Below are 27,760 nucleotides of genomic sequence, written 5' to 3'. Positions count from 1 at the left end.
ACTTAGTTTTTTCCTCATGACTTTTTACTATGTTCAAAAGCAAAACAGAAAGTTCCTTGATTTCTTGAGACAGGATCAAGACATGCATTCAATGGGAAAATGCCAAAGGGGCATTTTGTAGCTTCTTAAAAACCTGGTAAAATGTATGGATATAGCCTTTATCTGCCTGAGGTAAATGACATCTTTGGGTAAAAAAAAAGGAATTTCCTCAAACCTTTTGGATGGAATAAAAGATTTGTTTACAAAGCGAAATGGTTATTAATCCACTAGAGAAACTGATTAAATGTAGGGCCGAGTCTCATCAGAAAAAGGTGAAAGTTCTCTGAGTTACTCTAATTTGGTATTTTCAATATAGAAACAGCTAAGGGCCACAGATAGAGAAAACTCTTTGATTGAGAAAACTCAAACTAAGTTCCTAGGCAGCTCATTATTAGAAAAAGAAAGCAAGCTATTCTAAGCATCCAGAAGTATGAAGTAAGACATGGGAACATGTAAAAAATATGTTAAATTTCAATCAAAATAACATGGCAACATTTGGGAAAGTGTATTATTAAAATGTCTGAACTATAGATAACGTGAAAATAAATTTTAGGGGGCTGAGGTAACAGCACTATTGAGATATAATTCACATACCATTCAGTTCACTCATGTAAGTGTAAAACTCAGTGGTTTTTAGTATATCAATAGACATGTAATCACCACAGCCATTTTCAGTACATTTTTATCACCTCATAAGGAAACTCCATATTCTCGAGCCATAATCTGCCAGCTCACTTCCCCCCACAGCCCTAAGAAAGCATTAATCTACTTCTTGTTGCTCTAATTTTCCCTATTCTGGACGTTTCATGTGAATGGAATCATATCATTTATGTTGATTTGTGACTGCCTTTTTTCACTTAGCATAGTGTTTTACTGGTTTTTTCATGTTGGAGCATGTGTCAGTACTTTATTCCTTTTTGTGAATGAGGAATATTCCCTTGTATGTTTATGACACATTTCGCTTATATATTCTTCAGTCGCTTTACGCTGGATTATTTTTGTCTGTTGACTATTGTGAATAATGCTGCTATGAACATTGTGTGCAAGCTCTTGTGTGGGCATAGGTTTTCAGTCCTCTTGGGTGTCCACTTCTAGTGAAATTACCTTGTCAAAGGGTAATCCTGCTGAACTCTTTGAGAAACTTCCAGATTATTTTCCACAGTGCCTATATCATTTTACACCAGCAGGGTGTGAGGGTTCTGATTTCTCCATAACCTCGCCAAGCCCACCATCCCGGGGGGATGAAGCATTGTTTCATTGTGGTTTTGATTTGTACTTCCCTGATTGATGATAAAGATGTAGCATCTTCTTTGCTCCGTTTGCTCATCTTCTTCGGATGAATGTCTGGTTGGATCTGTGGCTCATTCTTTAGTTGGGTTGTCTCTTATTATTGAGTTGTAAAATTTCTTTCTATATTCAGGATACAAGACCCTTATCAGATATATGATTTATAAATATTTTTCCTACTCTGTCTTCTAAAAGTTTTATAGTTTTGGGAATTACATTTTGGTATGTTCTCCATTTTTAGTTAATTTTTATGTATGTTATGAGGTAGGGATCCAGATTCATTCTGTGGCATGTGACGTCCAGTACCCAAGTACCATTAGCTGAAAATACCATTCTTTCCACATTGAATTTCCGTAGCATCTTACTGAAAATCAATTCACAATGGATTCATGGATGTCTGTCTTGGACCTCTCATTCTGTTTTAAGTCTAACTAGATTCACAGTGGAATTCTAAAAATCAGATAATTTCATTGTTTTTTAAACTATTCCAAAATATAGTAATAGAAGGAATATTTAAAACTTATTTTTTAAAGTAAGGACCAATTTAATTAAATTAAGCACTAAAATAGACTACTAAAACATAAGACAATTTAAAATAACAGATTTTTAACCCTGGCTGGTGTTGCTCAGTGGATTGAGTGCTGGCCTGTGAACCAAAGGGTCACTGGTTTGATTCCCAGTCAGGGCACACACCTGGGTTTTGGGCCAGGTCCCCAGTAGGGAGCACATGAGAGGCAACCACACATTGATGTTTCTCTCCTCTCTTTCTCCTTCCCTTCCCCTCTGTCTAAAAATAAATCAATATAATCTTAAAAAATAACAGATTTTTAAATTAACATATCAAATTTTCAAATATATACAAGCAAACAAAAATCACTTAGATAATAAAATGGCTAGAAACACAATTTATGAGAAGTTAAATTTAATAACAAATTTTAAACCCTAATGAAAACTATAAAGTACTTACGTATATCCTAAAATTAAACTTGAATATGTAGGAAGAAAAAGCATTACCTTAATAGGAAAATTCAGTGTCACAATGTGTTTGTTCTCTATATTTTGACTTAGAAATGTGATGCAAAAAATATCGTCAGACTTTTGTTTTCATTATTGGAGTTAGACAGTTTGACTGTAAAATTCATTTGATACATAAAGTCAACAAGAAAACCCAGAGAATCCTGAAAAAGAAAAATGAGCAGGGTATGAAGTATTGTTCTATTAGGTATTAAACTATTTTGTAAAATCTGAGTTTGTGCAATACTAAAACTTTGACTCATGGGTAAATGAGCAGAACAGAATATCCAGACATCGATCACGTGGCCTATGGAAATTTTGTATAAATCAAAGGCAGCATTTGTGGGCAAAATGATGGATTTTTTAACTAGTGTTGTTAGAGTAACTGAGTAACAATATTGAAAAACAAATATTATCACTTCCTTAATTGACTCAAAATTCAGAAGCATTAGGTGAAAAGATTGGTAAACTTGATTACACAAAAGTAAATTAAAATTTTGCATGACAGAAAGTAGCAGAAGCAAGGAAAAAAGACAAGATGAGAAGAATCTCTGTGACTGTTAAAGAAGAAAGTACTCATGACCTTGGTAAGGTGGTGAGGCAGACCTGTTGCAGGGGGTCACGGCAGTAGGTGGCTTGCAGTACAGGGGAGAGACTGGAGCCAACTTTGAATACAGCATGCGCCAGTGAGAATTTATCGCCCAGGAGTAGAGTTGAGGTCCATGGATAGAAAATTACTAAGAGATCTCACCTTTAACTGGAACATAATCAACAAAAGAAAAAAGCAAACAAAATATAACCAGAGACATTGAAATTAAGAACAATCTAACAATAGCCAGAGGGGAGTGGGGAGGGGATAGTGGGGAGAGGGGTTTACAGGAGCTACTATAAAGGACACAAGGACAAAATCAAGGGGGAGGGTAGACGTGGGGGAGGGAGGTGGGATTGGCTGGGATGGGGTGGAGGGATGGGGAGAAAATGCAGACAATTGTAACTGAACAACAATAAAAAATAAAGAAAGAAAAAGAAAAAGAAAATTACTAAGAGAAAACATCAGGAGTAAGGGGACTTTGGCTTACCTGGATTCCTGCTGAAGGCAGGCCAGAGTGATCAGACTTCACCTGGGTGATGGTGGAGGGTGAGGAGCCCTATTTGATAGTAAATATCAAGGGTGAGCAGATATGAAAGTGGGGGTTCTGGTTAAAATGAGTTAGCAGGATTTTGCTAAAGTTGGATAATGCAGAGAGGAACCACAAAAGTAGGCCTAGTTGAAAAGTTCAGAGGAACCTGGCCAAGCAGGGAATCTTTGTCATCAAATTACACAAAACACTGTTTTTAATATAAAAAATATTAAACTGAGTAGCCAACCAACTGAAAAGTAGAGCTTCAAAATTAAAGATAAAAATATGTACAGTCTTGAAGAAACATGGGCTAGAGTTATATAAAGATAATTTGTATACACGCAAAGGACTACAAATGGCTCTGAACTATATAAAAAGGTGTTTAATTTCACTTTCAATAAAAGAAACGCAAATGAAAACTGCACTGAGATACAATTTCTCATCAATTTCTCACCTGTGAATTAAATTTATAAAAGATTAGTAAGACAAAAGAAAAAAATTAACTCTTGTATATGGGAGTTTACAAAAATGTGACTCAACCAGGTGGTTAGAATTCGGGGCCTACATACTGTCTTAACAGGGGAAGGAAAAGAGAAGGGTGTTTATGGGAAATGAAATGACTTCTTAATAGAGGAAGGGCAGGGGAAGAAAAGTCATTTATGGGAAAACAAGTAACTTTTAAGAAAAGCTAAGTGGGCCCTTAGAAGAATAGATCAGCTACATGATACTTTGTGACAATGTCTGGTTGGGTGAGGTGTTGACTCGTAGTTTCCAGTGTCTGCTTGCTCCCAGGGAAAGCACTTATAGCAACTGAGTTCTTTTGGGAAGATCCGCTTTTAGGCAGTTAAGGGAGTTCAAGAAAAAAGCTTATTCCTGAAATGCCTTCAGCTCAGAAATAATTTTTTATGGCACAGTGGAATATTCTGAACCCCTTCAATCCGTAGGAAAATAGACCTGCAGATAAATTGTTTTTAGTAATCAATGGCCAGTGTTGAGGTTGGATTGCTATTCTGAGACCCGTATGCATGTGTTACTCAATAAAGAAAATGAATAATGAAAGTTGCTTTGTTGCAAATAGGGATTGACATTCTCAAGAAAAGATAGCTGTGAATCTCTGAAGTTAAATAAAAAATGCTATAGTTCTGAATTTGAGTTGAAAATATCAGTATGAAAATTTTAATACATGTAGACACATACGTGTAAGCAGGCACACACACACATTTCCCGATCTGCATACCAGGACAGCACACACACTAGGATGGGAGTATGGGATGCATTCATGTGGTTAAGAGAATCTTTTTACTTCTGGTTCATAGTCGACCGTGTCACTGTGAATCCATTTTGTATTTCTTACATGCATACTAACTTAATGTTAACTTTTACGTCACACGGGAGCCTTCATAAGGAAATGAAGACCCAGAGAAACAGATCTGAGTGGGTTTTTTTTTTTGCTAGGTGTGAAAAGAGAGGGCAGACCTGTAGAAATAAGGTGGGTTAGAGCATACGAGGTCAGTGTAGAAAACTGGGGAAAACGTAAGCAAGTTCTGTTTGTTAGGATTCCTCTGGGCATCCCTTTGCCTTCAGTGACGAGGATGCTCCTTTCCTCTTTAGGGATGGCGCTTCTCACATGCAGAATTTATGGCCTGTTTCAGGAGAGAAGGGGGAGAGGGGAGGAGGTCAGAGTGACCCTCCTACTGGGCACTTTCTCTTAAACTCAAGTAAGCCAGTACTCCATATTCAGTGTGCTAAGGTGCCATATTTCAGGGTAGTGGGTCCTGGACCTCCTTACAAGTGATCCAGCTAATAAATGAAGAGAGAATAACAGAATTAGTGTATCAACATTTAGCAATCCATAGTGGACAAGGGATCCTGGCAAAAGAAGTGCTAAAATCTCCTAATGAAAATACACGATACCGCCAATGAAGCACTTCCGAAAAATATTCAAATCCACTTGTAATGAAAATTCTAACTCCAAGCACCACTTTAGTAGTAAGGTTTTACATAACATCACCGCTGTGCAATAAGCAGAATGCTGACCTTGGTACATTTTATAGGACATCAAGCTGGTTTCTTCAATAAATACATCGACAATAAAAACGGAGACAAAATATGGAAGAAGAAACCATAGCTTCAAAAAGACATTGGAAACATGTCCACCAATCACAGTGCACACCCTGATCCAGGCAAACAAACTGTTCTAATTAATTCATTCGATCATTATGGAAATTTAAGCACAGGATGGATATCTGATTAAATCAAGAATGCTTTGTGCCGTAGGTCTTACGAAGTGAGAATTGAAAGGCACCACTAATTTGCTATAATTCAAGACAAGGTGGGTCTGGGTTTTATCGTTAACAGTTTTTAGACTTAATCTTTATGTGGCCTGAAATAATGGACTTAATGTTTTTAGTCTCCATCTCCCTTTGTGCATCTACCTTTTCAAATGGCTGTGGTTCAAGTGTGTTCTGTGACAGCCCTTTGCAAGGTAACATTGTTGCAAAAGTAACGAGATCCCGTTGCTGAGGAACGGGTACACACTCCCCTGAACCTTTGACTTCTATCGCCGTGTCGTTTGTGTGAAGTTCCTCCTCCTCCCGTGACTCGCTGTGGAAATCTAGACCAACGCTTTTTAGAGGAGGAAAAAGGAATCCTCTTTCAAGGAACAATTTTAAGTAAAAGAAATACAGCATGGATGGTTGTAACGTAATATAAAGAGCAGTTAGGGAGAATTTGCTACTAAGAGGAATTAAGACTCACAGGGTAGATTTAGCTGAATAATGCTAATGTATTCTCCCTGTCTGCTGAGGTTTCTATAAATAGCACACACAGGCACCCGGCACATCCTTCATGATTAGCTTCTCCCTCTTGACTTAGTTCATCAATTGGTGCCGTCAGGCTCTTTTGAAAGGCGCTGCTCCTGATTAAGAGAAATGAGCCGGTTCTCTCTCCGAGGGCCCACGGAGTGGCAGGAGGCGGGAGAAGTCAGCCTTGCCCGGGCCTTGAGTGTCTGCAGAGCCGGCGGGGCGCTCCTCATGAGCTGAGTGGAGGCCCAGATGCCCCGGCGGGTCCCAGAGCCACAGCCGTCATTTGATGCCCGAAGTGGAAGCTTTTAAAAAGGACCTTGCCGTCCTCTCTGGACCCGTGTGTGTGCACGAATGCGTGTGCGAGCGCGCCTGTGCGCAGACTGTGTGTGTGACTAGCTGAGGCTTGCTCAGGCTCCTAAATCACATGATAGGCCTCCACTCCAGGCACGGCTCCTGCATATGGGATTGAGTTATTAATAAGAATTTCACACTTCTACTGAGCACCCGCTGTCTTCTTTGGGTCAGTACATTTTTATCACTTTTAAAAGAACATTAATCATGTGTGCCAAATTGCTATCCAGTTTGATATATTGCTCTATTAAAAATACTTCTTACTTTGAACCAACTTTAGACTTACAGAAAAGTCGCAAGTATAGTTAGAGTCCCTGCATATCCCTGCCTCACCCGGCTTCCCCTACGGTTAACATCTTGCATAACCAGAGTACAATGATGAAAACTAGGAAATTAACTTTTATATCATACTATTAACTAAATTAACAGAGCTTAGATTCAAATAAACAAAACTTCTAGAAAAAAATTTTAATGTCCCAAGTTTTAAAAATGATGTAAATTGTAACAGATTGGGCACAGCAGGTGAGACATTGTAAACTGGAAGGGTGACACCAGAGTGAGGGAGATGGAGGAGGCTTGTGGTGAGGCACCAAGGGTCGCCGTCACACTGCTCGGCGGGAACCACCAGCACTTTGTGCAAGAGCGGGGTGATGTGGGAAGGGGCGGTGAATGTACATGGTGGAAAAATGCTTCCCATGTGATTGAGGTTCTCATCTGTAAGGGGCAGGGTGGTCCGCTCTCCACCTTGGAATTGTTGCCGTAGTGCCTGTCGCCCTATCATTGCCTTTATTAAATCAAATCCCGACTGTATATAACTTCTTGATGCATCACTAATATTTTCAGTTTGTTTGAAATATTCAGACCTTTATAAGGTATATCTTGTTTTAAGTCTTTAATGTAGTCCTGCTGCTTTTTCGTTTCCTGCAACAGACAGTGTTTTTAAGGCTTTAATTTCAACTTGCCTCAAAATTGACATGACCTTTCTCTTTCCTATCTAACTTCAGAGCTAGAATAATTTATTTACAGCCTTCTCGTTCCTTGAGGTTCGACTGCTTCTCTGCAGTTGTTTTTAAAGCATCCATATAAAGAAATACATTGCAAATGAGACCAGCAATGGGAAGATAACAATTTGTGAAAAAAGAAAAGTGCATCTGCTCATTTTCATAAATATATATTATTTATCTGCATATCCATTTTCATTTCCTACGTATAGAGTCATAGCATAGGCACCCAAAGTGTATGCTCACATATAAATGGAGGTTACTTTCATCTGCCTACTGTCATCTACCTTTCTTTTTCTTCTCCTAACCTGTATTTTACAAGTGGAGCAATGTCATAAAATTGCATTTTTAACTCGTGTCTGGCATATAATGTTTGCTATAGTATTTCTGAAAGTCCGATGGCACAGAACTGATGAAAACAAATGTGGCAAAAACGAAGACAGATTGTCAACATAAGTTTAGAATGTTGAGGGAAAAAACCAGTTGGTATTAAATTGTCTTCACATGAAAATATAGGGAAGATACTTCCAGACTTGTCTTTGTTTATAATTTAGGGTTGGCGTGGATCAGGAAGCTGAGAGAACAGCAGCGTTCTGTCCTCCCCTCCCCTCCTGTGTGCCTTCCTCATTTGTTGGGAGACGGCCCATCTCCAGGAACCAGATACAAAGTAGCGTGCATGGGAGATTACAGTGTTTCATATTTTTTCTTGTTGCATTAGAGTGGCAGAAAAACAAAAAAGAGGGTAGAAGAAGGCCCCTCAGCTTCACACAGCCAAACAGTGGCATGTTATGTGTCCTATGAATCGCTGTGTTCTTTAGTTCTAGAAACGTGCTGTACATTCGGAACCAGCCGACAGGGAACGGAGCCAGTGGCGGAGAATGCCTTCTCTGTGTTGCAAATATTAAGCCTGAAAAAGTCCTCAGTGAAGTATTAAAATTCCACATGTATCTAAAAAAATACAACAGAACACTGGGCATGACTCATGATTCTAAAGACATGGGCATTTTACCTAGAATGATAAACTCTAAGAGCCAGGAGAGAATTTTAGAGTGTCTGGAAATTTAGTGTTATTATACTGAGATCAGTCTCTGACGTGGGACTGACTCAGTGTGTCCCTCGAGTTCGTGCTCCCAAGCAGGGTTACTCTGAGCAAGTTACCTACCCACTGCTTCTCAGACTGCTGTTGTGCAAAATGCGGACAATCGAAACATCCTCGTTTTGCACTTACAGAGACAATCATGTAAGTTAGTAGATGTTAAGCCAGTGTGTAATCATCATGCAGTAGACAAAGTTTTACAGGGACCGATTAGTCTGTAATGCAAATGGAGCTAAATATAGAGGAAACTATTTAAAATGGAAAATGCAAGAGCTTTATTCTAAACTTGAGTTTAACTTAAAAGAGAATTAAATGAACATCAGTTTAAAGTGAATGAATGACATGCAAGCCAAAATTGGGGGATTTTTACAGAACACAGAAAAAAAAGGACAGAGAGACTTAATGATGGAAATTGGCAGCTGTGATAGCAGAAATCCAACCTGTAGGAAAATGGTTACTGAAAAAGAGGCTCACACACAAGAATCACGAAATTATTCACAAATAGAATTGAAAAAATTTCTCCATTGAATAAAAATATGTTGGCATGAAAGGGTTCATCAAGCACTAGAAAAATTAGTGAAAAGATTCACATCTAGAATTAGGCAGGTAAAATGCTTGGCTGATAAAATTTAGGAAGAATCACTCTACCTTTATCCAGAATATTAGAAATGATTAAGAATGACTTATACTTTTGTTCTGCAACACTATCACATAGAAACTTTCCTTAATATTCACACTTGTTAGAATGGATGTCATCAAGAAGACAAAAGACAACAGGTGTTGCTGAGGATGTGGTGAAAAGGGAATCCTTGTACTTTGTTGGTGGGAACATAAATTGGTCCCAATAGTAAGGAAAACGATATGGAGGGTCCTCAAGAAATTACAGATAGATGCATATGATCCAGCAAGTCCATGCTTGGGTGTGTGTCCAAAGGAAATGAGGACAGGGTTTGGGTCAGGCACATGTGCTCCCGTGTTTATCGCAGCTTTGTTCACAGCAGTGAAGCCATGGGAGCGACCCACATGCCCACCCACGGGTAAAGGGGTAAGAGGATGTGTGTATATGCAGTGGGATCCCATTCGGCATGTGAAAGAAGGGTCTCCTCCTGCCTGCAACTGCATGGATGGGCCTTGAGCTCGTTATGCTAAGAGAAGACTCAGTCAGAGACAGACAAGTACTGGTGGATATCACTTAGTGTGGCATCTAGAAAAGTTAAATCTGCAAAAAAGAGAGTAAAATGGATCTCAGAAAATGAGGGTGGATAAAAGTGATGGTGTTTAAGGGCACAAACTTGTAGTAAATAAGCCAGAGAGATCCAATGCCCAGTGCAATGAATATAGAAAATAATATTGTACCATAGTTGTGTAATGTGATATTGCCACGTCAGCTCTCGCATTAATAAATGTATCATAAAAAGTGCTATACATCTTAAACTTCCGTAATGTTACATGCTAAATTTATTTTTTATTTATCTATTTATTTTTATTTATGCTAAAAAATGTAAGTGGCATAAGAAAACAATGACATTTCCTATTAAAAAAACAACAACAATAAATTGAAGGATACTAAAGGGAAATAACAACATTGTTAAGCCTAGATAAGATCATGAAAGTGATATTAGTGGAAAACTGGTGAAAATCACATAAGGTTTGATGTCTCGCTAACAGAATTGTTTCAATGATACCTTTTCTGATTTTAATAACCGTACTATGGCTATGTATAGTGACAACATTAGAGAAACTGGGTGAAGAATACATGGGAACTCTGCACTATTTTTGCAACCTTTCTGTATTGTCTAAGCTTATTTAAAAATGAAACAGTTTAAGTGATTTAAAACCTGACCATGTGTTACTTTTAAAAAGTAGACAAATCTATAGTGTTACAAAAAGGAGGCTTTGAATTTAACAGTGGTTGCTGGATCGTAGCCTTCAGTGATTCCTGTGTAAATTCTTTTTGAAAACAGGAAAAAAGCGAAAATTCATAAGGAAGCTAAAAAATAAAACTGATGACTAATTTATATGGTGTTTTCCACAAATATAAATTGCAAGGGCAAAGTGTTAGGAAAAGTGGAAAACTTATATTTAGAGATATAAAAGAGCAACAAATTGCAATATCAGAATCCTACTTGGATCCCGATTTTCAAAATAGCTAAAAGGTAATGACATTTGTGAGACAATTACAACTGCCTAAGTACTGGGTAGTTGATGGCATTAAGGACTTACCATTGAGTCTGGGTGTGATCATAGAATTGAGGTTACAGTAACAACAGCGGAAGGAGGCCTTACTTTTTAGAGGTCCATGCTGAGCTATTTATGGATGATAAATTGGAAAAAATCATTAGGATTGGAATTCTGGCTATGTGGAAAGTTGAACTTACATAGAATTTTCCATTTCTCTCCTCCCGTTACAACGGCTGGGCAACATCCTGTGAGCCTCCCTACAGGAGCTGCTGTAAGGTGTCCTTTCGTTTCAGAAATAGAGCTCAGAAGGAAGGAGCACGATAGGAGAATACAGAACAAGTAACTCCGTCACCACGCTGGTAAATATAAAGAACGTTGGACTGCTGCCACTGCTGCTAATGATGATGATGGCCAGGATGACTAAACTGGGGTCCTTTACAAAGAAAAGGAAACTAAAAGATGAAGAAATGGTGAAAAGAGAAGTGGTCACAGTTAAAGTGCATCAAGTTCTTATGTTGCTTGGAAGGACAATAAGTGTGAATAACTTGGAATTTTAGGTTTGAACTTAAAAATCATAAATGAACTTTAAAAGTGTAAATGTAACAAGAATAACACAGATACAATTTGCAACTTCAAAACCACTAGAGGAAAATGAGAGAAGTAAAACAAAATAAAGCGATTAAATAGAAGGAGAAAAAGAAGTAAAAAAATAAAGATAAAGATAAAAGAATGCCAGATAGAAAACCTTAAATATCATTGTATCAGTCATTACAAATATGTCAGTGTGTTAAGTAGATATTGTTGTGTAACATTTCCTCAGAATAGTGGCTTAAAAATACCACCAATTATTAGTGGATTGAGTGCCAGCCTGAGAACCAAAGAGTCGCCGGTTCGACTCCCAGTCCAGGGCATATGCCAGGATTGCAGGCCAGGTCCCCAGTAGAGGGCGCACAAGAGGCAATCACACATTGATGTCTCTCTCCCTCTCTTTCTCCCTCCCTTTCCCTCTCTCTAAAAATAAATAATAAAATTTTTTAAAAAGTACACCAATTATTGGGCTCCTGATGCTGCAGGTGGGCCAGTGCAGTTCACGCATCTGCAGTAAGCGGAGGGCTGGCAGGTGACTCTTCTGGCCGGGTGGCAGAGTCAGATTTCCAGGAGATTGAGTGAAAACATGCCGTGCCTACTGAAGCCCACTGAGGCTTTGAACTGGCCCACCAACACTCCCGCTGCATTCTGTTGGGCGCAGAAAGTCACAAAACCCACCAAGAGGAAAGGGTATGGAAATAGATTCTCTCTCTCTGTTTATGGGAAAAGGCACACGTTCACATTGCAAAGGGCTTGGACAAAGGGAGGAGAGCTTTTTGGAGGGACAACTACTTGCAGTAAATATAGCTGGATAAAACTCTCCCATTACAGGCTAAAGACTCGTAGATTGTAAATTTTGAAACAGTCAACTTCTTAATACACATAAAATTAAAGGAAAAATACTGAAAAGTAATTGGAAGTGACAAGCAGTTAAAACATTTCTAATCAAAAACTATAGAGACAAAGTCTTTAAGGTAGAAAGAATTTTTAAGCATGAGAGAGACATTTATTCATAAAAGAAAAAAATCACCACAAATACATTATAATTTTGAATCCATATGCACCTAACATTATAAAATCAAAATATGTAATGCAAAGCTTAATAGAATTCATTAACTGATAATTAAACTAATGAAAAAAATGATAGACACTGATTGAAAGATTTGAATAACTATTAGTAGAATTAAAAACAGAAACTATAACTTCTGAAACAGAGATGATAAGAGGAAAGTATATCAATTCCCCACTAAAACAGTCAGAATTCAGAAACTCCTTGAATGGAAAAAGATGACCAAAGTAAAGCAAAATGTATCTATTCTAACACATGTAAGTAAGTAAATCTTTCTTATTAAATGGCAGGCTCTTAGTGGGTCAAAAAATTGAATTATATCTTGAGCATTATAAACAGACCGAAAACAGGGTGTAATAGTAAGGTAAAAATTGAAGGTATAAGGAGAGGTATGTGAACAAAATGTAAAAATACCATTATATCATAATACTATTTTCGGATTACGTAGTACACAAGGCAAAACATTGTAATTTTCTGGATTACTGATGGGTTGAACAACATTGCGTGAAATTATTTTTAGGAACATAATCAGAGTGGGAAATTTTAGACCATTTTTTGACAGATGACATAATAAAACTCAGTAGTACAGAGCTCAGGAATATAAATTACGATATGCAAACCTTCATCTGTGTCACACGCAGTCACATACATGCACGCAGTGTGCAGAACCGGTACAATCCGTAGTCAGGGCCTTCCTGTCAGAGACTAAGTATTCCCATTGTGATAATTGAGCAGAAGAGGGTGGACTTGCCAGTTTAGACTGGGAGTTTCCTGACGAGGCTTAGGTAACAACTTAAACACTCGTCAATTTCAACAGTAGGCAGATTTCAGAGCTAATGGTACATCATTCACTTCTCTTTAACTTCTGAGGAAGGTGGCATGTCTCTCGTGGTGAGGATCAATCTAAACAAGTGCTCCTTAGCTGTCAGTGTCGCCCTCCGTGGGATATTTGGCAACATCTGGAAACATTTTTTGGCTGTCACAAGGGGGTCACGGGGAGGGCTGCTACTGGCATCTAGGTTAGGGGCCAGGGATGCTGTTAAACATCCTACCATGCATAGGCCCCCTCCCCACAGCAAAGAATTATCTGGCCCAAACATCAACAGCGTCATGGTCGAGAAACTCTGATCTAAACCAGTGTACTTAAGAGCCCAGTGCACACGGGAATCTCATAGAATCAAATAAAAAGGAATTTGTATAAGGTCCTGTTGCTGAGAGAATGGGGCTCACTCTGCGTTTTCACTAACTTCAGGCACTTTTGAGAGCTGATATCAAGCAACCTGTTCATAAAAAATGAATTTCCTCTTTGAAAACCACTCAATATATTCTATTTGCCTATGCTATCCAAGTATGAAAGAACTAAAGAGGGTTTTGATCAAAGAGTATGAACCTTCAAAATTGAATTTCAGTCAGGTGGAGAGAAAAGTCTTAATGACATCCACTCACAGTTCCCACTTACAAATACACTTTTAGAAAGCATTTGTTCATCCATCTGTTCAGTGTTTATGTTTCCGATTTCTATCGTTGTACAACCACATCTTTTGATGGTAGAGATAATGAAGCTGAGACCTTTCTCCCGCAGCTAAGTGAGAATTAGGAGAAATTAGGGCATGAATGTTGGCTGGGTCACCAAGCTAATCTCAAGAGCTTTTTTAAACTTGAGATGAGCTTGCAGTACAAGGCTGAGCTGAACACGTCAATAAGGACCTAGCCTGATAGACAAATAGTGAGAATTCAAATGTGGGGAAAGAAAATCATACGTTAAATAAACCAAGTATTGTTTCCTTAATATTGCTTATCACAGAAAGGCCCTAATTTTGGCCTAACAGCATTGCAGTGATACAGCTGTTATTAATCCATTTACAAATGAGGAAGTTGAGACCCAATGCGTTCTAATCATTTGTCCTCATTCACCAAATATGGGCCGTGGTGTTAGGATTTGACCCCAGGCGTTGTAGGGGTTTGAATCCTAGAGAGAGTGATTTGTCCACCACACCTAGGTCCTGTGCGATCTGCTCAGGGAAGGTGCACCTGTCCCTACTCTCACACATGGGCTCCGCCTGTCCTCGGGGACCCTGCAGAACGGGGGACGCTGGGGCCTGCAAAACGAAAGCAGGAGGTAGGGAATCTCAGTTATCTGAGCTTGAGGAGAGCCCGTCTACTCTCTGGTGACAGACTTCCTGGTTTTCTTCACACCTTCGCCTTTGTTTCCTTTACAATTTCTTCTTTGTCCCATGAGTTCTTTAGGAGCCTTTAAGTTTTAACTATTCTTCTTAAATTTTATCCTCTAGTTATTAACTACCAATTGACTTGTACTGGCGCCAGAGAATGTGATCTGTATAATATGTCCTTTCAAATGTGCCGTGGATTAATTTATGGACTAACACATGGCCAGTGTTTGTAAATGGTACGTGTGTGTCTGAGAAGACTATGGTCTATGGTGGGTGTTACATGTCCCTCACGGGACGCGTGGGTGCACTCGCCTCTCAGTAGGTAGACGTATGGCGGAAGCTGTGTGGTGCAGATAGCTTTCTCTCGTTTGGTGATCTTTTTCCTTTGCATGTTGCGAGGAATAATTTATCCACATTTTTAGAATTGTACGTTCTTAGTCAGTTTAACACTTCAACTGTGACAGAGTATGGCAGCCATGATAACAGGCCTCCCAGGTTTCTAGCTTCAGGGAACGTAACTGACCCGTCACCTCAGCTGCTTTGTCTGGGAATTCATCCCTGTGTCACCTGGAAGCCACTCATTTCATGGTCTGCTCTTAGCCAAAGACTGAGCGTGACAGGGATACAAAGGCAACCTGTTCCTGGAAGACATGGGACTCCTGTGACAGGTGACTTTGGCTCAAGGTCACCATCGTATTTACCAAACTTTTCTGAGAACTGCACAACGCTCTAAGGCTTTTCTTTTTCTTGCCATTTTAATATAATATGCCTATAAGTGGAATTCTCTGTGTCTTTTCTGCTAGGTGTTTCTGAGCCTCCTGGATTTATATTTGGGTGTCTGTCACTCATTTTGGAAAATGTTGACTATTATTATTATTTCAAATACATCTTTTTTGTTTCTTTTCTTCTTCTTCTGATATTCCAATTAGGCATATGTTACATCTTTTGATATTGCCCCACAGTTTAAAAATAAATTTTTTTAATCCTCACCTGAGGATATGTTCGCTGATCTTAGAGCGAGAGAGAGAGAGAGAGAGAGAGAGAGAGAGAGAAAGAGAAACATTGATGTGAGAAAGAAACATCAATTTGTTTCCTCCTGACCGGGTATCAAACCCACAACCTAAGTGTGCGCCCTGACTGGGAATCAAACTTGCAGCCTTTACGGTGGGCGGGGCGACTCTCCACACAACTGAGCCACACAGCCGGGGCTGCCCTACATTTCCTGTGTGTTCTGGTGAGGTGCTTGTTTTCGTTGCTGATTTAAATAACTCATTTCTCTTTACAGTTTAGTGTGGGAATTTTCTATTGACATATCTTCAAGATCTTTGATTCCTGCTTTGATTGTGTCTAGTTTGTAGATGAACCCATCAAAGGTCTTCTTAATTTGTTACAGTGTTTTTGATTGCTAGCATTTCTTTGTGAGTGTTTTATAGTGTTTTCATTTCGCTAGTATGTCACCCATCTATTCTTGCATATTGTATACTTTTTTTCCATTAAAGTTCTTAGTATATTAATCATAGTGATTATATATCCCTATATGATAATTCCAAAATCTGTGTAATGTCTGATTCTAGTTCTAAAGCTTGCTTTATTTCTTCAGACTGGGGTCTTGGGGTTTTTTTTTGAGTTTTTTTTGCCTTTTAACATTTTTTGTCAAAAATTCAACTTGATTTTGATATTGTGACTTATAATAAATACATAATTGGTCCTCATCTTGGCTCCCGGCCCTGGCCAAACCACCTAAAACCTCTGTAACTTCCTAAGCAATGAAAATGCTAAGAGTATTGATTTCCCCCCCTAATATTTGCCTTTGACCCCAGTTCCTGACTCAGAGCTCCTATGTCCCTTGGAACTTCCTGAGTGATAGGAGAGCCTTTTGTTCTAATGAGGAAACTGTTGAGCTCTTGGATTGTTTCAGGATGGGGGCTAGGTACCAGAAAGACCACGCTAACTTCAGATGCTTTGAACTTTCAATCTTAGTCTTCGTCTTCAAGGAAGGGGCAGGGGGCAGAAGATCATGCCAAGGTGATGAAGCCTCCATAAAACTATGGGGTTTGAAGAGCTTCTGGGATGGTGACTACAAGGGACTGGAAAGTGGCCTACCTGGAGAGAGCATGGAAGCTCTTTGCCTCTGCCTCCATACCTCGCCCTGTGAATCTCTTCCATCTGGGTGTTCCTGAGTTGTATTCTTGTATAATAAATCAGTAAATGCGTCTCCCTGAGCCATTCTAGCAAGTTATCAAATCCAAGGAAGGGGTTGAGGGGACTCGGATTTATAACCGGTTGGTCAGAAGTACTCGTAACAACCTGAACTTGTGATTGGCATCTGAAGTGGGGAGGGCCTTGTGAAACCGAGCCCCTAACTTGGGGAATCAGGTGCAAACTCCAGGTAGATAGTGTCAGAACTGAAACCTGGTTGGTGTCAGAGAATTGGTTAGTGTGGGGAACCACTAGCACATTTGGAGTTAGAAGTATTAATGTACTGGGTAATAGAAAATGAGGTAAATAGGTGTGATAGGCTACTTGTTGCCATGTTTAATGTTTGCTGGAACTGTTGCCTCTGGAAGCTTCAGGTTCCTGTAGTGTCCTTGTTTCTGTCTCCTCTGTTGTTTTGGGTTCCCCTAATAGCTCCTTACATAAAATCTGTGTTTTGCAGCTCTTTCAGCTGTGGTCCACTTTTATCTATTCAGTCCTGTTGATGTGTTTTTAACATAAAACAGGTGGAATTTATTCTATAATCTTATATTCAAATCTCAATCTTCTAGTAGAGCTGTGTCCCTGGACTGTGAGCTTCACAGGTGGGTTTCAGCTTTCTTTAATACCCTAAGTGAGATGGAAAGACTCTTGGCCACTGGAGCTGGATAATCGCTTCCCCCCGCCGCCCCCCCCGCCCCCGCCACACACACACTTCAGATAAGGATCTGGTGAAGATTTTTCTCTTGGAGAGTAGACCTTTGTTACAGAAAATGCTCTCTGCAAATTTCAAAGTGGCAAAGAGGCAGGAAGTAGTTAGGAGGGAGGAGACTCTGGTGGTGCCCCAGGACTAAGACAAAGGACATGGATACAGAGCAGAAACCCTGTTCTAAGACTGGTTCCTCAGGAGTGAGAAAATCTCCAGAGTCGCCCCCTGGCTCAGACAAAGGACATCCATACAGGACAGAGACCCTGTTCTAAGACCGGTTGTCCCAGCTTTCTGGAAAAGCGCTGAATCATGGTGACTGATGACTGCACCTGAGCAGAAGATGCTACATGACCCCTGCTTCATTATGATTGCGTTGCAATAAATCAGCATTGTGGGACTCCCTCCCCCGGTGGCCACTCAAAGAAAATCATGGGAGACCGCATGTGCAGTAGCTTAAAAGTAATGTAACGACTTGTACATGCACAATAAAAGCCCGTCGAAACTAGCCAGGACATATCCAACCTATAAGAATAGAATCCCTCCAGCCACTGAGGGTTAATCTCTGCTCAGAGTTGCCCCACTCCCATATTCTGTGGAGTGTGCTATGGCTTAATAAATCTGTTCTCTCTCTTTCTGTTATAAACTCTATGTGTTCGGTTCAATTCATTGTGTGCGATCACTAAGAACCTGGTTACCTGTGTCCACCTGCACCAGTAACTTTTACTTTTGCCAGAAACGCCAGGAGATTGTTCTCAACTCTTTATTGTGAGGCGGGGGCAGTGCCCCTGGAAGCACATGCATGAAAGTGTGGGGTCTCCATGAAGACTAGGTTCCCTGGAGTTTTCACTCTTGATCCCACGCATTCAACCTCCAGCAATGTGTGGAAATCCCATCTAAGCTTTCCTACCAGTTTATGGCTCGGGCTTTTTTGAGGTACTTAAGCTGAAATTTGGCCATGATTTCTCTGTTTCAGCCGAGATTCTCTGCTTTTGCCTTTCTAGTTTTCAGGGTCATGCTTTGTCCTGTGACTTCACTTCTTTGATGGGTCTGACGAAAGTGAATTATTTTCCGGATTTTTTTTTCTTGTTTGAAGGATGAGAGTAATGATTTCCAAGCTCTTTACCTGTTGGAGCTGAAACCTGAAGCTATCTTTTACCTTTGAAGCATTTTTTGTTTTGCTTGAGATGAACTAAAAGAAGAATATATTTATGCTTGGCTTCCTCATTGAGTTCATTCAAGTCACACCATTTTTGCCTAGTAGTTTCAATAAGTTGTACATTTTTAAAAAATTTTTTGAACTTTTGTCTTTTTTTTCATCAATGCAATTTGATCTATTTTAAAACATGGTTGTATTATAATTTTATTTTAAAGAAAGAACATTAAAGGTGTCAATTACTTTGAAAGATCAAAAATAGCATCGAGCAGTGTTTTAATAACTAGAGAGGAGATTTCATCATCTAGGGAATCAGTTATTTCTATTATGTGTGACAGAGACAATTTTAGAGGCTTCATTTGCTCCCTCTTTGAGTACATAATGTATGATGGAGCAGTCATTTTCCCTGGGAAGGATTAGGAGCCCGAAATACATTGAGAAGTACATCCATCTCAATATTCGGAGTGTTCCCTGAACATAATTTATGAGTGTGGAAAATGCTGGATAAGTCACTGTTTTTGCAGCATGGTTTTTTTTCTTTCTTTCTATTTTAGTGAATTTTCAATCATATGTCATGAAATGTTAGACCTGGAAAGAATCCCATAGCTTAATTTCTCAAACCTCCTCGTCTTGTAGAAGAGAAAACTGGAAGCAAGGTAAGCTCTCTGATTTCCCTCCCCCTCAAACAGAACAAAGATGGGAACCCAGGTTGCCCTCTCCCAGCCTGATGGTTCTGCGACTCCATGCACAGTGCTCTGGGGGCTCTCGAGTGCAGAATCTCTTCTTCTCATCATGAGTCAATACTCAGTGCATTTGCTTGTGAAACTGACAAAACCAACCGGAAGTGGTGAGGTGTCTCCATTTTTTTGTAAATTTCATGGAAAAGTTTAATATATTTGAGTGGGTTTTTAATGGTTGAAACAGTCAAGAATGTTCTCTATCAGAATAAAATCTCTTTGCACATGAATTTGTGAAGTATATATAAATATTCTATACAGGATTTGTTCATTTCAATATCTTTAGCATAATGAATACTAATTACTGGGCCTAGTCTGACATATTTTTAGTTCAACAAAGAGGGGAGAATTAAACAGATTAAGCAAAATCTGGCTTAAATAGAGCACATGAGTAGGCAAATGAACAAAGTGGTTGAAGGAAGAAAGTTACTTCAGCCACATTTTTGCTGCATCATAATTGAGCTACTTAAAGGCTTGCTGGTTGTCTCAAGTTTTATAAAGTTTAAGCAATAGAGGATTAATTCCTAACAGGCTAATCTTGTGCATCATTTAGATAAAGCTAGATTTTACTGTAAGTGCTTTGTCTTGGCAAGTAATTCAGGACATGCTTGTAGAGTTCTTGGGTTTCTAGGTTATTTGAAGCCAGGACACAAGCCAGGGCCGTGGCTGAGCTCCGTGAGTAAAGACTGACTCAGTTTCGGAAACTGAGGGCGAAGGATGAGGAGCAAGGTGGGGGCATTCAAAAGCTGCTGCTTCAGGATCCCAGGAGAGCAGTATAACACTGTCAGCACAGCCTGGTTGCACTAAAGAAGCACCATTCATCATAAGTCAGGGTAGAAAAAGAGAAAGTAGGATTGTCAACAGAGAAGGGGCCTGGGGCTTTGAATATATATGTCTCACATCATTTTATATCTGCCTTCACTTTCACCGGACTTAATAATTATTTCCTGGGTGGAGAGGCATTCTGCTACCCGCAAAATTTTTTGCACATTATTCATCCATCCACACGTTGACTTAATTGCTGATTTCTGAAATTCTCTCTTTAGAGATTCGTTTATTTGGATTTATGCTGATCCCATTATCAGTTATTCATACATTAACATGAATGATTTTAGCATCTTGATTAAGACTGATTAAACTTCTCTCATTAAAGAGAAATGCAGATCCTTTGTATATATTATTTTATGTTACTTCGCCTTCTAAATAGTGACTGAGGAAGGCCACTAGATAAGCTATTCCTCGGAGCCCAATAGGTGGATTTCTGTGATTGTGAAGGGGGAGAATAAATCAAGCAGAGGTGCCACTGCCCAGGGAGACCTAGTAGCTTGTCTGAAAGATAATTTGGGGAATTCTAAATATTTTAATTTTGTTTTTTTCTAAACATTTTTAAGCCTTATAATCAATCACCCATAATAATATTCCATAAATATGGTTTTAGGTAACTTTAAGTTCTCCAATATGAAGAGAACCTTAATGATTGAGTTGTGCTTACAAAGTATATGTAGGTCTCCAATAGCTGTGTTGTTTTATTATTTGTTACCTCTCACCGATTACGTAGCTTTCTCATCAGGTATCTTTTAGGCTCTAGATTTATGAAGTCATAACATTTATTGAGTGTCGGATTAAACTAGAATTTCGGTTTCACCATGAGAGTAAGATGGAAATGAAGGGGACCAAGGAACTCGAGGGAATATATGTCAGTCAGGTGCAACCAGAGAAGCAGAACTGGTACGATATGTATCATGTATGTGTGTCATGTGTCTGCAAATCATATGCATTACATAATTAGATACAACATAATTATATAATACATAGTATATATTTATATACTTAAGACAAGGAATTGGTTTATGTGAGCGTGCGATCTGACCAAGTGAGTCCCCCCGGCCAAACCAAAGCTGTTGTCCACAGACATAGTCAAGAAAGTAAGATTTCAAATAGGGTGGAACTCCATGGCCCAAAGCTGTTGTCGACAGGTAGAATTCCTTCTGTGCCGTGGAGAAGGACCAGTCTCATTTTAAGGCCTTCCAACTGATTCACTCAGGCCCACTCATATTATCCAGGATAGTACAGATAGTCCTTCGCTTATAATAGTTTGACCTACAAATTTTCAACTTTTGATGGTATGAAAGCAATAGGCACTCAATAGAAGCTGTACTCTGAATGTTGATCTTTTCCCGGGCCAGCGATGATATTCTGTATGATACTCTCTCATTGATGCTGGGTCCTGGCACTCAGCCACAGCTCCCAGACAGGCGCACAATCACGAAGTAAAGAACTGATGCTCTGCAGTGTACTGTGTTGCCAGCATTGTTTGGATATTGTGAGCACGTTCATATTTTCAAGTTATGATGGGTTTCTCAGGATGTAAGTCCATTGTAAGTCAAGGAGCATCTGTATACCTTACTTATTGGGTTAACTGATTAGGAACTTTATCTCTGCATGATTGTGCACAGCAACACCTAGGTTAGTGTTTAGTCGAATAACTGGGGACTCTAGCTGAGCCAAGTTGCCGTATCACAGAGGTCATCACAGGATGTGAAATGGAGCGGTCCTGCTGTTGGACCGCAGAACTTCACATGAGCATCCCTAAAGCCCTGACAGTTTCTCTCCGGCATTGGTGACCCTGCCTCTCTTGGACTTTTTGCTGTTGAAATTTCATTATTATCAACTCTGTTAATTAAAAATAAACATTTTTGGTTTCAAATTACTCTCTTATTATCTTCTTCCTAAATTTCCCCTTTATTCCGTATGCAAAGCAAGGTCTTTATAACATAACCCACCTCTGAAACACTGGCACTTGTTATCACAGACTCACACTTTCCTTAACAAGGCCAGTCATCGGTTCTTTCATCAGAGAACAAAGATATTGGCCCCGGCTAGTGTAGCTCTGTGGATTGAGTGCCAGCCTGCAAACCAAGGGGTCACTGGTTCAATACTCAGTCAGGGCGCATGCCTGGTTTGTAGGCCAGATGTCTAGTTGGAGGCGCATGAGAAGCAACCACACATTGATGTTTCTCTCCCTCTCTTTCTCTCTCCCTACCCCTCTCTCTAAAAACAAGTAAAATCTTTAAAAAATATATTAAAGAAAAGAAAACAAAGACATCAAATTATTTGGCCAATTAGATCCTGGGAATCAGCATCTTCTTTCACTCCAAAACCTCTCTCCACATTCAATCATCAAATTCTCTTGAATTTACCCATGTCACTTGTTTTATTTCTGTATTTTTACCCATCAACAAATCATGCTGTGGAAAAACAAATTAAGAATTTCAGTCTTCACAATTATGCATTACATAAAGAACAAAAAAGGCGTGTAATTGAAAAAGTATAATGAATAGATTAGTTAGAACAAAGACTATTGCGGAATGGTTATATGAAAGTGCTAAAGCAGAATGGTTATGTAAAAACCAAACTACACTAGGAGGAAAGGCTTATAGAAACATACTCGTACATTATCTTGTAAAGTCCTCCATAATGCCTGCTTTCAGTTAGCATTGTTTAAAATTATTGAATACAAGCACTCTTCAGTACATGGCCTTCTTTATGTGAATTGTTTGAAATTATATGTTATCACAACAAAAAACTCATTGCTGATTATGGCAAAAATATCATAGGTAAACAAAGGCCAAATCTCGAGTTCAGCAAGTTTATCTGCCCTTAGTACGTGGCGTTGATGAGGTCTATGGTGTTTCACTGTTTACCGCTGGCTTTTTAAAGTTAATGACATACTGTCGATCATGTCAAAACCTTAGTAAACAGATAAAGTGGAGGAAAGAGTCTTTAAGTTTCTGCCGATGTTTTCATAGAACCTCTGCTCTCAAATATGTACTCTATAAAATAGCTCTTCTTAATTTAGAAAGTGGTGACAGGGTATGATAAATACTAATCTGAGGCAATGGAAAATGCGGAAGAGGAAAAGGTATCTAACGTTGGCAAAGCACCTTTTATGTGCCAGGCCGCAGCCAGCTTGTCTCATATTCAGAGTGGGGCAAAAGTAGGTTTACAGTTGTTCATATGTAAAATCATACGATAGCTAATAGTCATAATCCAAGAATAAACTAACTGTGTTTCATGGCCTCACAACTGTAAACCTACTTTTGCCAACCCTGTATACGGCATTTAAATTTTACAAAGTCTTATGAAATAGACATTACTAATATTCCCAATATATAAGTGAGGGGATCTAGTAATGAGATTTGGTTGATTCTGTGCTTTGTTCCCCAGGTACTATTGTGGTCCATGAAACTACTCCAACCTTAGAAACTTAAAATAACAATAACTTTATACTATTGCCCACCAAAAGCACATAGCAGGATCACAGACCAGAGAAAGAAAAAGTTGAATAATAGGTCTCCTCTGTCTGTAGAATTTACATGTGGGTGGCAGAACTATGAAGGTGGAGAGAGAGAGACGAGTGGACAATTTATTAAGATTTCCTCAAGCTTATGGGGAATTATGGAAAGTTATTTAGCTTGGAGGTTATAAGACTACAGCTGTGTTTTAGAAAGATAACACCAGAGGCAATACTGAGGGAAGCCTGGAGGAGAGACCAGCAGGAAGAAGATGTTTAGGGGTTTGTTGCTCAAACTGAAGGAAGAGTGAGGAAGGGTCGATAAAAATACAACAGGGATTTTTGTAATAGTAGTTGTTTATAATAACATGTAATTACAAATTGTAGAAAAAGTCAGGCCTGTAACTCTTTTAGCCTAACAGAGAAGTGGTACCACACCACAGGTAAGCAGTGTGGATTTCTAGGTCACACACAGTGGAAGGGACAACTGAGATAGTGGTACACCGATGGTTCTCACATACTTGCCGTCCATGCGGCTGCCTGGACATGTTGCTTGAAAACACTATGGACTGATAAAGAACACCTCCTGAGAATCAAATGGATCTGACTTTAGAAATTTTTCACCTGATTCTTTAGTGAGTTTTATGAGACTATTTCTCATCCTGGTCTATTTGCACATCATTCATCCAAAGGGTTTATACGTAAACCTCATTTTGGGACACGACCTGATGAAATATGTCTCATTCCAGGGCCAAGATTTTCCCACTTAAATAATGTGGTGGGGGTGGCTAATGTTCATGTCTCTGCTTTCGATAACATGGGCGGATATGGCATTTCTACCCTCTTGGCGTTTCTTGGGATATTGTGAAAGTTCTGGCCAATGGGTTACAGTCAGGCATGGAACAGTGTTACTTGTGGGCTGGATTGTTTAATTGCCAGTGAAAGCTGTTCCAGTGCGTTTTCCTCCTTCCACCGTGATCTGCAACTTTCTCAGTGGAGGAACCTCTCTTAGCTCAGGTACCTAACTAAGAATAGCCTGGACGTGCGTAGGGGAGTCAACTGATCGATGTTCCTCTCTCACATTGATGTTTCTCTCTCTCTCTCTCTCTCTCTTTCCCCCTTCTTTTGATCTAAAATCAATAAAAGTATATCCTCCAGTGCGTATTAAAGAAAATTAAAAGAATAGTCTGGAGTTAAACCTGTGACCAACCCATGGTGAATTTCTAGAAGAAATAAGAAATAAAACCTTGTTTTAGAAGGCTCCAAGATTTGGGGGTTTTGTTACCAGCACATAATTGAGCCACTCCTGATGGACACGCCATTTCTTCTGACATTGATGGAGTAAGGCGTAATGGAACAGATTGATGAGCCTCATCACGGTTCCTGGACTGGAATAAATCTAGATTTCATGAGAATGGACACTATGGATCATTCTGAGCACAGTCCAGCTTTCTCCTGCTTCCCAGGGGAGTGCTGTTCTGAATGTGGGTGGTGTATGTGGTGTGTCTATGGGTGAAACTACCATTTAATATCCATTGAATCGTAAGCCTTCTCCCATAAGGCTTCACATTTCTCAAAGCAATAGTAATGTAAATTTATTAATTTGACACAGTGGCAGTGGGGGTACAGAGAAGGGGATGGATGTTAAGTTGTTTTAAAGAAAAGACAACAAATCTTATTGGTAGATGAAGTGTAAATGAGTAAGTTATGGGTGATTAAGTTTAGTGATTTATGAGACTTAAATAATAGCATAGCTAAAGACATAAAACATACCAGTAAATGAATATATGTTGAGAAGGAAGACGTGATTTTATTTTTACTTGGATATAATAATAATAGGTAGCACGGAGTGTGCCAGCCACAGTTCTGAATGTTTTATGTATATGAGCTCAACAGTTCTTCCTACATGGTGTAGGTGTTTGCATTAACCTCACTGTACAGGTGAGAAAACTACGTCACAGAGAGATAATGTGTTGTAGTACTAAAGTAGGTTCATACTTTAATGCTGAGCAGGAATAGAAATCAATCAGTTCCTTGACTCTGGCATTTTTGCCATTTTCCTAATGACTGGCCTTGCTCAAGCATCTGAAGGGCCATGGTACCTGATTCAGAAACCTGGGTTGCACACTGGAATCTCAGTTAATGCAACTGAGAAATAGGATAAATTTCTTCTACTCCGTAATTCCTGGGGCTATTGTCAAAATCCACTATACTGGGCCCACTTTGAAAGTAAAAAATTAAGTGAAAAGAACGAAGAAGAATCAAGATGCCATGTACGCACAATGCAATAACTCACAATTCCCAGGACAAGAGGGAAATCGGAGGGAGTGGGGGAGAGATTAATCTGGGAGAGACAAAGAAAGGGTAAAGGTTCAAAGGTTAGAAAGGTAAATCACAGCCATTTATGCCCTGGTCCTGGCAAGTAGGATACTGTCAACTTTAGAGAGGTGTTGAAAAGTGACGAAGGTAAGGGAAGCAGTCAGGTGATAGGTTCAGAGAGGAACCGCATCCTTGCATCAGAATTCTCATAAGAAAACAGCCCGAGTCGGGTGATGCTTGTTTACAAGGTAGATTGAACAGACAAAGGGGCAAGAAGACATGTAGCCTTGTAATGTCACTGGTAGTTGGGACAGGAAAAATGAGCCATTCAAAAGGAAAACAGTAGACCTAAAACAAGCAACTATTTCTTGGATGCTAAGGAGGGAGCTACCACTATCACATCCAATTCCCAGCCACTTTAGTTCACCAGGGAATTTGTGTGACTTGTAAAAAATGCTAAGAGAGGAAAAAAAGCTTCTAGGAATTCTATTGTGGACTCAAGAAGCTGGATCAAACTGACACCTCTATTCATTCCCTTGCAGAGTTAGGTCGTCAGTGTAAGAAAATTTAGTAACCTGAACAAAATGGAGACATATAAACAATCCCAGGGAAATGGACTACCTGACTCAGAATGAGTGACTGTAAGCATGAAATGAAGTCCGGAATTCTGGCAGATAGAGGACGGGCTTAACCAAATTCTCTGTGCTTTTAATTTAGAAAATGAGGGGGTAATTTATTTTGCAGACGCAAGAAACAGATACTGTGGAATTTTTACTGCTAGGCTGAAGTAGGAACAGTCTTTGGAATATGGAAAATAAAGACAGTTGCACATTATCTGTAAGAGTTGGATTATAAGTTTTGGATATCTGGATATATTAATTACCTAAACATAATCTTGGTGAAGGAAATTGGTTTCCTGGGGTTTCTTTTTTATTAGACGTAAATAAGAACCAACAGATCTATCATGTAATTCAAAACAAATGGGAGGAAGGTTTTATTGCATTTTTATCATTTTGATCAGAATAAATGGCTTCCTAGAGCCATATTTAATCTTTTCAAAATGGAATGTCCAACCGCCTTGAGTTTATAACCAAACTTCAGTTAGAATTTGTTTCAAAATCCTAGGAGAAATGTAGTCGGAGGAAAACAGGAAGACGATAGAAGGGGTGAAGTGGCAGAAAGAAAATGAGAAGTTGACAGTCATAAAAATGCAATTTTCTCCATGAATTAAAAATGAGAGCAGACTCCACAAGTAGCAGTAGTACTGAGAGCTTAAATGGCTTCGAGCTAGGTCCTCTGGCTCTGTAAAATTAAAAGCACAGCATTTTTATAACTGCACATATATTTCTTCTTCACACGGCTCTGCACCGTCTCCTTTAAAAGCCTCTATCGTTTCCTTTCATCTACTTTTTCAGTGAGCAAATTCTGGATTATAAAATAAAGTTTATTCTACGTAGAAAAATTGGGACCTACAAAAATAATTGGAAGCAAATTTAATTTTATAGTCTTTGTTACTCAGAGAAGCAGCATTTACTAATTTGTTTTATTTTGTTCTCTGACTTTTAGCAAAGAACATTTCATTTTTTTGTGTTACATAAATTTTATTGTTTGCCTAATACTCTATCAAATTACC

The 27,760-nt window shown here is 39.2% G+C and overlaps 1 long non-coding RNA gene across 1 annotated transcript in view; it reads left to right on the top strand.

Annotated features, from left to right (window-relative positions):
• The window catches only part of LOC128781466 (uncharacterized), a 56,681-nt gene extending 31,065 nt beyond the window's left edge, over positions 1 to 25,616 (top strand). The window contains exons 2-3 of the long non-coding RNA XR_008427447.1: positions 19,332 to 19,433; positions 24,955 to 25,616. This is a non-coding gene — a long non-coding RNA (uncharacterized lncRNA). The remainder of the gene's footprint in view (positions 1 to 19,331; positions 19,434 to 24,954) is intronic.
• The last annotated feature ends 2,144 nt before the right edge of the window (positions 25,617 to 27,760 follow it).

Source organism: Desmodus rotundus, chromosome 8, assembly GCF_022682495.2.
Source record: "Desmodus rotundus isolate HL8 chromosome 8, HLdesRot8A.1, whole genome shotgun sequence".
NCBI classification, from domain to species: Eukaryota; Metazoa; Chordata; class Mammalia; order Chiroptera; family Phyllostomidae; genus Desmodus; species Desmodus rotundus.
Note: the sequence above shows the minus strand (reverse complement) of the source record. Positions and strands in the feature narration are given on the sequence as shown.